Genomic DNA, 13287 nt, shown 5'->3' with positions numbered 1-13287 from the left:
ATTCCTAGGAATGGAGTGGGGACGGGGGAAAGGGAATTGATGGAGGGTAAGAGATAAGAATAAAACTTGGGAAGATGAGTGAATTTTTTTAACATTGGAATCAAGATTTCATTATAAATACGAAAAACACAGCTGTAACTGGCAGAGGGAGTGAGTCAGCCTTCCATCCTGGCAGTCTTTTAACTTTGGCAGCGTGAATTGGACCTGAAAGACTTCTACTGCTTTGGGGTTTGATTTTCATTTAGTCTTACCAGCGAGAAAAATCACCCTGGAGCAATGAGCATGCTGATTTTGTTAATTCTCTCAAATATGTCCCTTGTTTAAATCACTGCTGATTAAACATTCTTGACATCTTTCCTTTCTCAATGTGCCGTGACTCATCAGGTGATCACAGTGGAAGCCAAAAGCTAAATCTGCTTCTTTAAAATGTTTACTGAAAGTGAGCAGTGAAAAAAAACAATAGCAGCTAAGATGATGAACGGTTTTGGTGGGCGGTGTGTTTTTTACCTGTTGATGGTCTTCAGGAAACGAAATATTAGCTGTAAGGCAACATCACCGAGAGCTGAGTCAGACTAAAGACATGAACTGCCGCAAGCCTGGGCTTCTGTGCCAAATGAGCATTTCCCAAATGGGGTGGAATACTTTGCTACTACTGAAGGTCATTTAGAGGTGGTAGTTTTGGCAGTAACCGTAGAGTTTCCCTCTGCCTTATCAGCAACCGTGTTCAAATTCACTCCGGTATCTGATTCTCTATTTCCCTAGTGGTCTGAATTTTGAGATAGAAAAATCACTTGCCTCAAAGACACCTGGCACGTGGCTAATATCAACTGAAAGTTTGTTTATATTGTGCTGCTTTTAGTGTAACAAAAATTAGGCTTTCTGTTCCACATATGAAAATAACAGGGGGAGGATGAGTACCACAGCAAAGTGCTGACTCCTGCCTACCTAATAATCCATCAGGCTCTGTCACTTGTGTCAAGGGAGGCACTCATCATATTCGGTGTAATACATAGAAGGAGCACTGCTGTGCAAGTGAGGGGAACAGATTTTCTGTTCTTGGCTTTGCCCGCAAGTTGTGTGGCCTTGGATAAAGCATTTAAAGTCTCTGAGCTTTAATTTCTATTCTATAAACATTAGACCAGAGTAAGATCTTGGGGTTTTACGTTTCATTCCAGACTTCCCCCAGCCCTAACAAGAATTATTTTCCTGCAGCGTTACTAGGATTTTATGTGTACCTCATTCAATGCAGCCTGAGACATTAATTTAATTATTACCACCTGGAAAATAATCTGAAGCAAAGACCAGATAACAAATTCTATATTTTTCTTCAGCCAAGGAAGATCCCGTTTTAGGAGTTTGGTTTGTTGACTTCAGGGGTTGTTTTAAAAATGGGTTTGGCTGGAATGATTAATGTTGTGTGCAGAACTGCTATCTCAGGATTGGGGGGTGAGGAACGTTGAAGTTCAATGAGCCTCATTCTGAGGTCTGTCACTGACTTCTCCCTGGGATTCGGGCCAGTCATCTCATTGCTTTGTATCTGAATATCTTTATTTCTGTCTGAGAGTTATTCAGTTATTTCAGCTTGCCTCAGGTAACTGTGGCAGACACAAATAAAAATCATTTGGGAGCACAATGCCCATGGGATGATGTCAGAGGAATGTTAACAATGTAAAAGTAAGTACAAAACTAAAAGTTGCTTCCTTTAGCCTTTGTCATTTACAATATAAGTGCCTCAGGATTTGGAGAACTCTAACGTCATCTGTAGGTTGTCATGGCAACAGCTACTGCTATTACCAGCCTACCTGGAACGATACAAATGTAAGGTAATAATTCAAAAGTCTTTTTCCTGGCTATGACTTATGAAGGGGCAAGTGTGTCCTCCTCTGATCCATGTACCGTTCTCATTTCTCAAGTTCTGCTGCATCAAAGGCCATTTTCCTCCTCTTTGTTTCTTTTCTGCCGAGTAACATGGTTCCATTGGCTAATGGTCTCAGATAATTCTCTTTTCTTCCCTGGCAAATCTAGAAAGGATATGAACTGCAGAGGAAATAGGGTTTGAGTGATGAAAATATTTTTCTTGGGGAGAAGTAGAAGAAAGAAAATCCCTTTTTCTTCATTTAGAAGTAAATAATGAGGCCCTATGAGATTACTCTCTGTAACTCAATGGTACCTATGAGAGTGACTTATTTAAAATTTAGTCTTATTTTAGGGCAGAGGGACAGATATTGATTGGGATTAAGTAAGTGATTATGTAAGTTTAGCATACCATATTTTCATGCATCCACTGTATACTGTTTCTTCTTTTCTCTTTTCAATACGTTCTGGTAACTTCGAAGTCAGGCTGGTAAATGGAACCAATGCTAAAATTCCCATCTTCAGCACAAACACACACATAAGTGATAGGTAAGAGATATTTAATAAATTGAAAAGCACATGGCTACACTCAAAGACACAAAGGGGAACATATCGTTGCAGAAACCAAGATATTACCATAAAAATGATAAAAACAAACAAAATCAAACAGAAACCTATAGCTGTAACCCGCTGAAGCCATGGGTCTGGCATAATCTAATGGGAACCTCAAAAGGAAGAAGAGGGAACATGGGTACAAAGCAATATCATCAGAGATAGGGCATAGAATTTCTCAGAACCAAATAAAGAGTACTCAGACTGATATATTCCACCACATTTCAAATGGGATAAATATACTTTAGAAATTCACATCTAGGAGCTCCTGGGTAGCTCACTGAGTTAAGTGACCAGCTCTTGGTTTTGGCTCAAGTCATGATCTTGTATTTTGTGGGATTGAGCCCCACATGGGGCCGACAGTGCTGAGCCTGCTTGGGATTCTCTCCTCTTTCTTTCTCTGTCTCTCCCTGCTTGCACTCTTTCAAAACATAAATAAATAAATAAATAAATAAATAAATAAATAAATAAATAAATTCATATCTAGACACATTATAATAAAATTGCAGAATAGTAAGATAAAGTGAAAATCCTATAAAACAAAGATAAAAATCAGATTAGCTGTAGAGTTTTCTCAGTAAAAATAGACACCCATGAAGTGGATTGGTATCTACACAAAGGAAAAATAGAGCTGTGCAATAATTCTACAGCCAGTCAAGCTATAATTTTAAAGGTATTTTAAAGCCTACATACACCTCTAAAATAAAAATAAACCATCATAAGAAGAACTTTGAAAGTCTATTTTCAACTAAATAAATTTATAGAATTAGAAGGAGTTGTGATAAGCAAGAACAAAAAGTGAGCCAAGAATCAGGAAACTATAATGGAAATGCAAATGAATGTTTGTAAATAAAAACAAAATGATATTTTATATGTTTAGTAACAAAACTGATCTAAAATTTCAGGCAAAAATTATGCAGAAGTTGGGGAACAGTTGAAGAAAAGTAAAGTGTGCTAAGGTAGACTTCTTCAGAAGGAGGAGAGAGATACTAATTAACTTTGGGCTTTGTTAAGAAAATGTAACTATATGCATGAATGTTAAAAATTTTTGAGGGTCAGGGAGGGAGCAGGTGGGGAGAAAAGAATTTTAAGGGTCAACCTTAAAAAGGAAGGAAGAAAGAAATAGAACACATAGTTTCCAAGTAAGTAGAGGGGAGAGGGGAAACAAAATCTTGATCACTTGAAGAAAAGATAGGAAAACAGAATAAGAAAAAAAATCAGCAAAAAAATAAAAGTATGATAGATAACATAAGATAATATGGCAGACACAAGAATAAGTATATCAGTAATCATAAAATGTGTAAAGTATCAAACTTATCTTTTGAAAGAGAGTCTCAGTTAGCACAAATAAATCCACCTATCTGCTGCCTCCAGAATTATCCAAAAATAGATAAAATGGATGAGTATTTTGATAAATATCAACATAAAGAAGCTGATATAACAACATTCAAATTATAAATATAGCATAGTTTGGTGAACAACATTAAAAGGGCCAAAAACAAAAAAAAAAGAAATCTAATATTAATAAAAGGAAGAATCCCCCCAAAACAAAAATTATGTTCCAGAATGTATTCTACCTATCCACTCTCTGATCTCAGAACTTCATTATATAATTTAATTTGTTGGATCTTTGGTATTCAATTTTTATTTTTATTTTATTTTATTTGTTAGCCTTATTTTGTAATTTTATTAATGTGTTCATTTGGTATTTTTTTTTCAATATATGAAATTTATTGTCAAGTTGGTTTCCATACAACACCCAGTGCTCATCCCAACAGGTGCCCTCCTCAATACCCATCACCCACCCTCCCCTCCCTCCCACCCACCATCAACCTTCAGTTTGTTCTCAGTTTTTAAGAGTCTCTTATGCTTTGTCTCTCTCCCACTCTAACCTCTTTTTTTTTTTTTTCCTTCCCCTCCTCCATGGGTTTCTGTTAAGTTTCTCAGGATCCACATAAGAGTGAAAACATATGGTATCTGTCTTTGTATGGCTTATTTCACTTAGCATCACATTCTCCAGTTCCATCCACGTTGCTACAAAGGGCCATATTTCGTTCTTTCTCATTGCCACGTAGTACTCCATTGTGTATATAAACCACAATTTCTTTATCCATTCATCAGTTGATGGACATTTAGGCTCTTTCCATAATGTGGCTATTGTTGAGAGTGCTGCTATAAACATTGGGGTACAAGTGCCCCTATGCATCAGTACTCCTGTATCCCTTGGGTAAATTCCTAGCAGTGCTATTGCTGGGTCACAGGGTAGGTCTATTTTTAATTTTCTGAGGAACCTCCACACTGTTTTCCAGAGTGGCTGCACCAATTTACATTCCCAGCAACAGTGCAAGAGGGTTCCCGTTTCTCCACATCCTCGCCAGCATCTATAGTCTCCTGATTTGTTCATTTTGGCCACTCTGACTGGCGTGAGGTGATATCTGAGTGTGGTTTTGATTTGTATTTCCCTGATGAGGAGCGACGTTGAGCATCTTTTCATGTGCCTGTTGGCCATCCGGATGTCTTCTTTAGAGAAGTGTCTATTCATGTTTTCTGCCCATTTCTTCACTGGGTTATTTGTTTTTCGGGTGTGGAGTTTGGTAAGCTCTTTATAGATTTTGGATACTAGCCCTTTGTCCGATATGTCATTTGCAAATATCTTTTCCCATTCCATTGGTTGCCTTTTAGTTTTGTTGGTTGTTTCCTTTGCTGTGCAGAAGCTTTTTATCTTCATAAGGTCCCAGTAATTCATTTTGGTATTCAATTTTTAAATAGCATTTTAAGAGTATTAGCACATTAGCAGTTTTTCATGATGATAATTACAATATATAACTCATTTCTTAGCATAATGTCTATACTTCTTAGTGAATTAAGCAGAATACTATCTGAGAAATCCTTCACCTTTGAAACTTCAATCATACTGACTTCAGAGTTTGCATTTGAATCTCTATTAACCCACTGAGTTATGTATAATGTAAATAAATTTGGGGAATGTTCTTGCTTGCATAATTCTGAAATATAAGTATTAAATAGTATTTCAGGGCATTTATCCAAAAATAACTCTATTTTTATATGTAGACATCTCTTGCCATTTATTCTGTTTATTCCTTCCCTTCCACAGAAGGATGTTACAGTCACCTTTCAGGACAATTTTGTTGAAATATTAAATTTTGTTTATTAATGTTTGTATGTAATTAATAAATTTCTCAATCCTTGTTTTTTTTTTTAATTTTTTTTTCAACATTTATTTATTTTTGGGACAGAGAGAGACAGAGCATGAACGGGGGAGGGGCAGAGAGAGAGGGAGACACAGAATCGGAAACAGGCTCCAGGCTCTGAGCCATCAGCCCAGAGCCTGACGCGGGGCTCGAACTCACGGACCGCGAGATCATGACCTGGCTGAAGTCGGACACTTAACCGACTGCGCCACCCAGGCGCCCCTCAATCCTTGTTTTTAAAATGTGGGTAAAACATTCAAGATAGTTCTCCCAGTATATATATTTCCTGTTATTATTAGAATATTGAGGGGAGTCTGAGTGGCTCAGTTGGTTGAGCAATTTGTGAGTTTGAGCCCTACATTGGGCTCTGTGCTGATAGCTCTGAGCCTGGAGCCTGCTTCGTATTCTCTCTCTCTCTCTCTCTCTCTCTCTCTCTCTGCCTCTCTCCTGCTCATGCTCTGTCTCTCTCTCTCTCAAAATAGTAAACACTAAGAACAAGAATATAGAAAAAAAATCAAGGTGATAAATACAATTGACCTTTGAACGACACAGAGGTTAGGGCCACTGACCTTCCATGAAGTTGAAATCTGTACACAACTTTTGACTCCCCCAAAACTCAACTACAAAGAGACTGCTGTTGACTGGAAGCCTTAATGATAACATAAACAGCAGTATTTATTATATACTGTATTCTTACCATAAAGTAAGCTAGAAAAAAATGTTATTAAGAAAATTGTAAGAGAAAATATAGTACTGTATTGTATTTATCAAAAACATCTGCATATAAGTAGGGCCCATCCAATTCAAACCCCTGTTATTCAAAGGTCAACTGTAATTAGAAATAGAAGAAAAAAAATCAAAACAAATTAAACTGTTTATGTTATTTGAATACTTTTAAAAGCACACACACCTGATGTAAAAGAAATTATTGATTGAAACGTCTTGTGAATTAATTTTTGTGTTTTCTTCTATGATGGAGATTACGTAGGAATCCTACTGGGAATGGAAAGAAAAAATGAAACATCCCTTGAGAAATGTATCTATAGTAAGAGGTTACTGATTATTTGGAGACAGTATACAGTTTGGGATCAAATATTGTTTTATGATTATTATGGTTCTAGGTTGGTGACTGAGCCAAGAGAGTGGTTTTCTCTTGATCTTATGGCCTCCTCTATTAATCAAGGCATCCTGTCTCCTGAGATTGGAGTTGTATAGCAAAAATTTACTCTGTAGCTTAACACAAAGCAGGAGAATGCTAATTTATTGTCATTCCCTTAACACCTCGTGTAAAGAAAACATACCTTTTAACAACAAATATGCTTCCCCAGTGCCTATTTCTTGTCACCAGACATGGTTTAATTTTTGAGAGGCAGATGCATGCATCTTTTGGCTGAAAATACAGAGAGCAATTTTACACCAAACACATCAAGAGGGAAATTGGGAACACTTGCAACACTTTATCGCTTGGTTTCTGAAACGCTTTCACAGTACTGGACAAAAACTGGCCTCATGCCGGCTCCCAAAATTCCTCCTTTGGAGTGTAATCTCCTGAGAGATTTTTCATTATTGTCTTTACTGCTTAGATCAACACCAGGCAGACTGAGTGCAAATGGCCCTTTAAACCCATTTTTAATCTTTCAAACAAGCAAATTAGTTGTAAATTATTTATCAAGAACATCCAGGTGGCCGCTAATACAGTCAAATCAGCTTCCTACGTTCCTATAACCTGGAGCTTTGTGAGCTTTGGAAATACTGATGTCACTCTAATTCTTCTACCAATTTTCTATATTTTTCCCAAAAATAATTTGATACACTATCAGTAGGAAAAGATGTTTCTTTCTTTGTCCTAAAGCGTCGTGGCCAAATCACTGAGAAAAATAAAATAGTACCTGGGCCCACAAATGTTTAGGATTTACAGAGAAATGCAAAGAGAGAACTGGGGAAAGAAAAATTGAAGGAAGAAAAAAAAAATTTTAAAGGAAGGTTAAGATTATAGTAACATTTTTTTTGGGGCTAGCAAAGAGGAATGTATGGTGTGTACTGTGCTAATCCGTTAAAATAAGTTCAACTTATTTCAAGGAAGGAACAAGCCAACAAAAACTCCTTGATGTGCAACTTTATGAAATCAACATGAATTTTCATTTTCCATTGTTGACCTAAATCTTTAGTCAACCCAGATATGATCACCTTATTTTACAGTGCACAGGCTTATAAACAACATCAAGTCTTGTATTACTTCTTTTTTTTTTTTTTTTTTTTTTTTATTTTTGAGACAGAGAGGGGCAGAGCGTGAACAGGTGAGGGGCAGAGAGAGAGGGAGACACAGAATCTGAAACAGGCTCCAGGCTCCGAGCTGTCAGCACAGCGGACGGGGCTCGAACTCACGGACCGGAAGATCATGACCTGAGTCGAAGTCGGACGCTTAACCGACCGAGCCACCCAGGCGCCCCGTATTACTTTTACTTCTAATACACACAGAAAAAATTCCTGGCTGCTTTACAACCTGAAAGCTATAAAATCCTGGACAAAATTCCAGAATTAACTCAAGCAAAGCAGAGGCATGCTTGTAAACAGAGAATACTCTATTAGCAAAAGGAATAAATATTATTTGTGTAGTTAGAAATATTATGATGCTGTTAAGTAATAAGACAATAAAAGATGAACATAAATTTGAAAATTTTTAAATGAGTTTGAGACTTAAAGAGTTGCAAATCTAAAGAGCACTTATTATAACCCATAATTAATTCTCATAAAAATAAAAAGGGTTGAGTTAGTAATGTTCCCATTCATTGATGAGGTAACCAAAATATAGAGTGATTGAACAACTTGTCCAAAGTTCCATAGCTAGCAAGTGGGGCTGGGGAAGGACACAGACATTCTGCTTTCAGAGCCCACTATTTTAACTACTTGATATTTGGCCTCTCTTCCACTCACCATACCTAATATTACTAAAATTATTACTGTCAAGCATTGATATGACCCCTTACCAAAATAACAAAAATTCCTTCAGTGTCTCGTAAAAAATTTACACAAAACATGAACTCTTTGCCACTCTGATGGCCATACCAAAACCGATGACCGTACTGTTTTTATAGTATTCCTTTCTGCTGTGCGCGCTTTCTGCTCAAGCTAGTGTTGGGTAATGTTACTTGGGTCGGGAGAAGACGCAGAAAGAGAATAAGTCAGTGGGGGTAATGTAAAATTGGAAGGACATAAATTAAAAATATTGTGCACTCTTTAGTCAACTGGAGACAAACAACATTAAACTTAAAATAGATAAATGAAGAAATAAAACTAGCACTTATGCTGTGCCACATACTTTCTTCTGTTATAACTCATTTAATACTACTACTAACCCTGCAACATAAAACCAGTATCCTTTTTCAAGGTGAGAGATCTGAAGTGAACCAAAACAGAGAAAGAATTCAAATCTATGTTATCTGTTGCTAAATTCTTCGCTCTACTTTCTACTGCTCTGCTAATCTATGGCTTTGAGATACAATGGTAAATAACACTTCTGGAGTCCGTTCAAAATCCTTTATTCAAAAATTATGGCATCCATGGGGTGCCTGGGTGGCTCAGTCAGTTGAGCATCCAACTCTGGCTCAGGTCATGATCCCATGGTCCATGAGTTCAAGCCCCACATCGGGCTCTGTGCTGATGGCTCAAAGCCTGGAGCCTGCTTCTGATTCTGTGTCTCCCTCTCTCTCTGCCCCTTCCCTGCTCATATTCTCTCTCTCTCAAAAATAAATATTTAATTTTTTTAAAGAATTATGGCATCCTTGCTCAGTAGAGGTATAGTCTCTTTTTATTAAGTTTTAATTTTAATTCCAATATAGTTAACATATAGTGTTACATTAGTTTCAGGTGTATACCATAGTGATTCAACACTGTGCTCATCATGAAAAGTACACTTCTTAATCCCCTTCTCCTATTTCACCTATCCCCCCACCCACCTTCCCTCTGGTGACCATCAGTTTGTTCTCTATAGTTAAGAGTCTATTTCCTTAGTTTCTCTCTCTCTCTTTTTTTTTTCCTTTGCTTGTTTGTTTTGTTTGTTAAATTCGACATATGAGTGAAATCATATGGTATTTGTCTTTCTCTGACAGACTTATTTTGCTTTGCATTATACTCTCTAGCTCCATCTATGTCATTACAAAGGGCAAGATTTATTCTTTTTTATGGCTGAGTAATACCCCATTGTGTGTGTGGGTCTTTATCCATCCATCAGTTGATGGACACTTGTTTTTTTTCTAGAATTTGGCTATTGTGAATAATGCTGCTATAAATGTTGCTATGGCTGATGTCAGAGAAATTACTGCCTGTGTTCTCTTCTAGGGTTTTTATGGTTTCAGGTCTCACATTTAACTCTTTAATCCATTTTTAATCTATTTTTGTGTATGGTGAAAGAGGGTGGTCTGGTTTCATTCTTTTGCATGTAGCTGTCCAGTTTTCTCAACACCATCTGTTGAAGAGACTGCCATTTCCCATTGCATATGCTTGCCTTCTTTGTCAGAGATTAATTGGCCATTTAATTATGGGTTAATTTCTAAGTTTTGATTTTGTTCTATTGATCTTTCTGTCTATTTTTGTGCCAGTACCATTCTGGTTCGATTACTATAGCTTTGTAGTATAACTTGAAGTCTGGAATTGTGATACGTCCAGTTTTGTTTTTCTTTTTCAAGATTGCTTTGGCTCTTTGGGGTCTTTTGTGGTTTCATATGAATTTTAGGATTTTTTATTCCAGTTCTGGAAAAATGCTATTGGTATTTTGATAAGGATTGCATTAAATCTGTAGATTGCTTTGGGTAGTATAGACATTTTAACAATACTTGCTTTCCAATTCATGATCATGGAATGTCTTTCCATTTGTGTCATCTTCAGTTACTTTCATCAATGATTTATAGTTTTCAGAGTGCTGGTCTTTTACCTCTCTGGTTATGTTTGTTCCTAGGTACTTTATTATTTGGAGTTCAATTATAAATGTAATAATTGTCTTAATTTCTCTTTCTGCTATTTCATTATTAGTATATAGAAATGCAACAGATTTCTGTACGTTGATTTTTTTTTTGTATCCTGCGATCTTATTGAATTCATTTCGCAGTTCTGGTCATTTTTTGGTGGAGTCTTTAGGGTTTTCTATGTATAGTATCATGTCATCTGCAAAGAGTGACAGTTAAACTTCTTCCTTACCAGTTTGGATGCCTTTCTTCCTTCCTTCCTTCCTTCCTTCCTTCCTTCCTTCCTTCCCTCCCTCCCTGTTTCACTCTTTCTTTCTTTCTTTCTTTCTTTCTTTCTTTCTTTCTTTCTTTCTTTCTTATTGCTCTAGCTGATTACAGTACTATGTTAAACAAAAGTGGTGAGAGTGGACATCCTTGTCAGGTTCCTGATGTTAGGGGAAAAGCTTTCAGATTTTTCCCATTCAGTATGATGTTTGCTGTGGGTTTTTGTATAAGGTCTTTATTATGTTGAAGTATGTTCCTTCTAAACTTTTGTTGAGTTTTTTTTAATCATGAATGAGTGTTGTACTTTCTCAAATGCTTTTTCTGCATTTATTGAAGTGATCATTTGTTTTTTATCCTTTCTCTTATTGATGTGATGTATCACATTGACTGATTTGTGAATATTGAAGCACCTTTGCATCCCAGGAATAAATCCCACGTGATTGTGGTGAATTATTCTTTTTAATGTATTGTAGGATTTAGTTTTCTAGTATTTTGTTGAGGATGTTTGCACCTATATTCATCAGAGATACTGGCCTGTAGTTATTTTTGTGTGTGTGTGGTGTCTTTCTCCAATGTTAGTGTCCAAGTATTGCTGGCCTCATAGAATGAATTTGGAAATTTTTCTTCCTCTTCTATTTTTTGGAATAGTTTAAGAAAAATAGGTATTACTTACCAGGATTTTGACATCTATAGTAATGTTTATTTGATTCCTCTTATAATGAAATCAATATATATTCTTACCATAAAAATGTAAAAATATGTAGATAGTAAAATGTAGTAAATGTAAAATAAAAGCATGTAGATAAGTAAAAAAGAAAATAAAATAATTTATAATAAAAAAAGAAGAATAGGTATTAACTCTTCTTTAAATGTTTGGTAGAATTCTCCTGTGAATCTGTCTGGTCCTGGATTTTTATTTGTTGGGAGGTTTTTGATTACTGATTCCATTTCTTTGCTAGCAATGGGTCTGTTCAAATTTTCTGTTTCTTTCTGTTTCAGTTTTGGTAGTTTATATGCTTCTAGGAATTTATCCATTTCTTCCAGATTGCCCAATTTGTTGGCATATAATAGCTTGTAATATTCTCTTATTATTGTTTGTATTTGGTTGTATTTGGTTGTTATTTCTTCTCTTTCACTTGTGATTTTGTTTATTTGAGTCCCCCTCCCCACCCCACCCCCGATAAGTCTGGCTAGAGGTTTATCAATTTTGTTAATTTTTTCAAAAAATCACCTCCTGGTTTCATTGATTAGTTCTATTGTTTCGTCGTTGTTGTTATTGTTGTTTTGTTTATTGTTTCTAAATCATTTATTTCTGCTCTAATCTCTATTATTTTCTTCCCTCTGTTGGATTTGGATTTTGTTTGTTCTTTTGCTAGCTTGTTTAGATGTAAGGTTAAATTGTTTACTTGTGATTTTTCTTGCTTCTTGAAGTAGGCTGTATTGCTATAAACTTCCTTTTTAGAACTGCTTTTGCCACATCCCAAAGATTTTGGATCATTGTGTTTTCATTTTCATTTGTTTCCATGTAATTTTTAATTTCTTGTTTGATTTCTTGGTTGAGCCATTCATTATTTAATAGGATTTTATTTAACCTGCATGTATTTATATGCTATCCAGATTTTTGTTTCGTGGTTCATTTCTAGTTACAAAGCACTATGGTCAGAAAAGATGCCTGGTATGACTTCAGTGTCATAGTGCATATATGAATGTCTATATTTGTCAAAATCTTTCACCTGTACATATTTAAATTGTTGCATTTTAGCACTCTCAACAATAGCCAAATTGGCCCTTTGTAGCAACGTGGATGGAACTGGAGAGTGTGATGCTAAGTGAAATAAGCCATACAGAGAAAGATAGATACCATATGTTTTCACTCTTATGTGGAACCTTGAGAAACTTAACAGAAACCCATGGGGGAGGGGAAGAAAAAAAAAGAAAAAAAAAGAGGTTAGAGTGGGAGAGAGAGCCAAAGCATAAGAGACTCTTAAAAACTGAGAACAAACTGAGGGTTGATGGGGGGTGGGACGGAGGGGAGGGTAGGTGATGGGCATTGAAGAGAGCATCTTTTGGGATGAGCACTGGGTGTTGTATGGAAACTAATTTGACAATAAATTTCATATAATAAAATAAAATAAAATAAAATAAAATTGCTGCATTTTGTTGTATGTAAATTATACCACAATAACATTAATTTAAAAAATAAAACATGAACTATAAAGTTTCATTCTTGTATCAGAGTATTATTCCTAGTTTGTAAGATCACTCACAAGGATGTGTACAAACTTACACTGTTATAAAATAGTCAACACAAATTAAGGGAAGAAAAGATGATTCAATAAAAATGTCATGAATGATTGTCTGGCTATTTGGAAGAATATCAAGTG

This window comes from Puma concolor, chromosome B4 (assembly GCF_028749965.1).
Source record: "Puma concolor isolate L17-30 chromosome B4, mPumCon1.1.hap2, whole genome shotgun sequence".
Classification (NCBI taxonomy): Eukaryota; Metazoa; Chordata; class Mammalia; order Carnivora; family Felidae; genus Puma; species Puma concolor.
The sequence above is the reverse complement of the archived record's forward strand: the minus strand, read 5'-3'. Positions refer to the sequence as shown.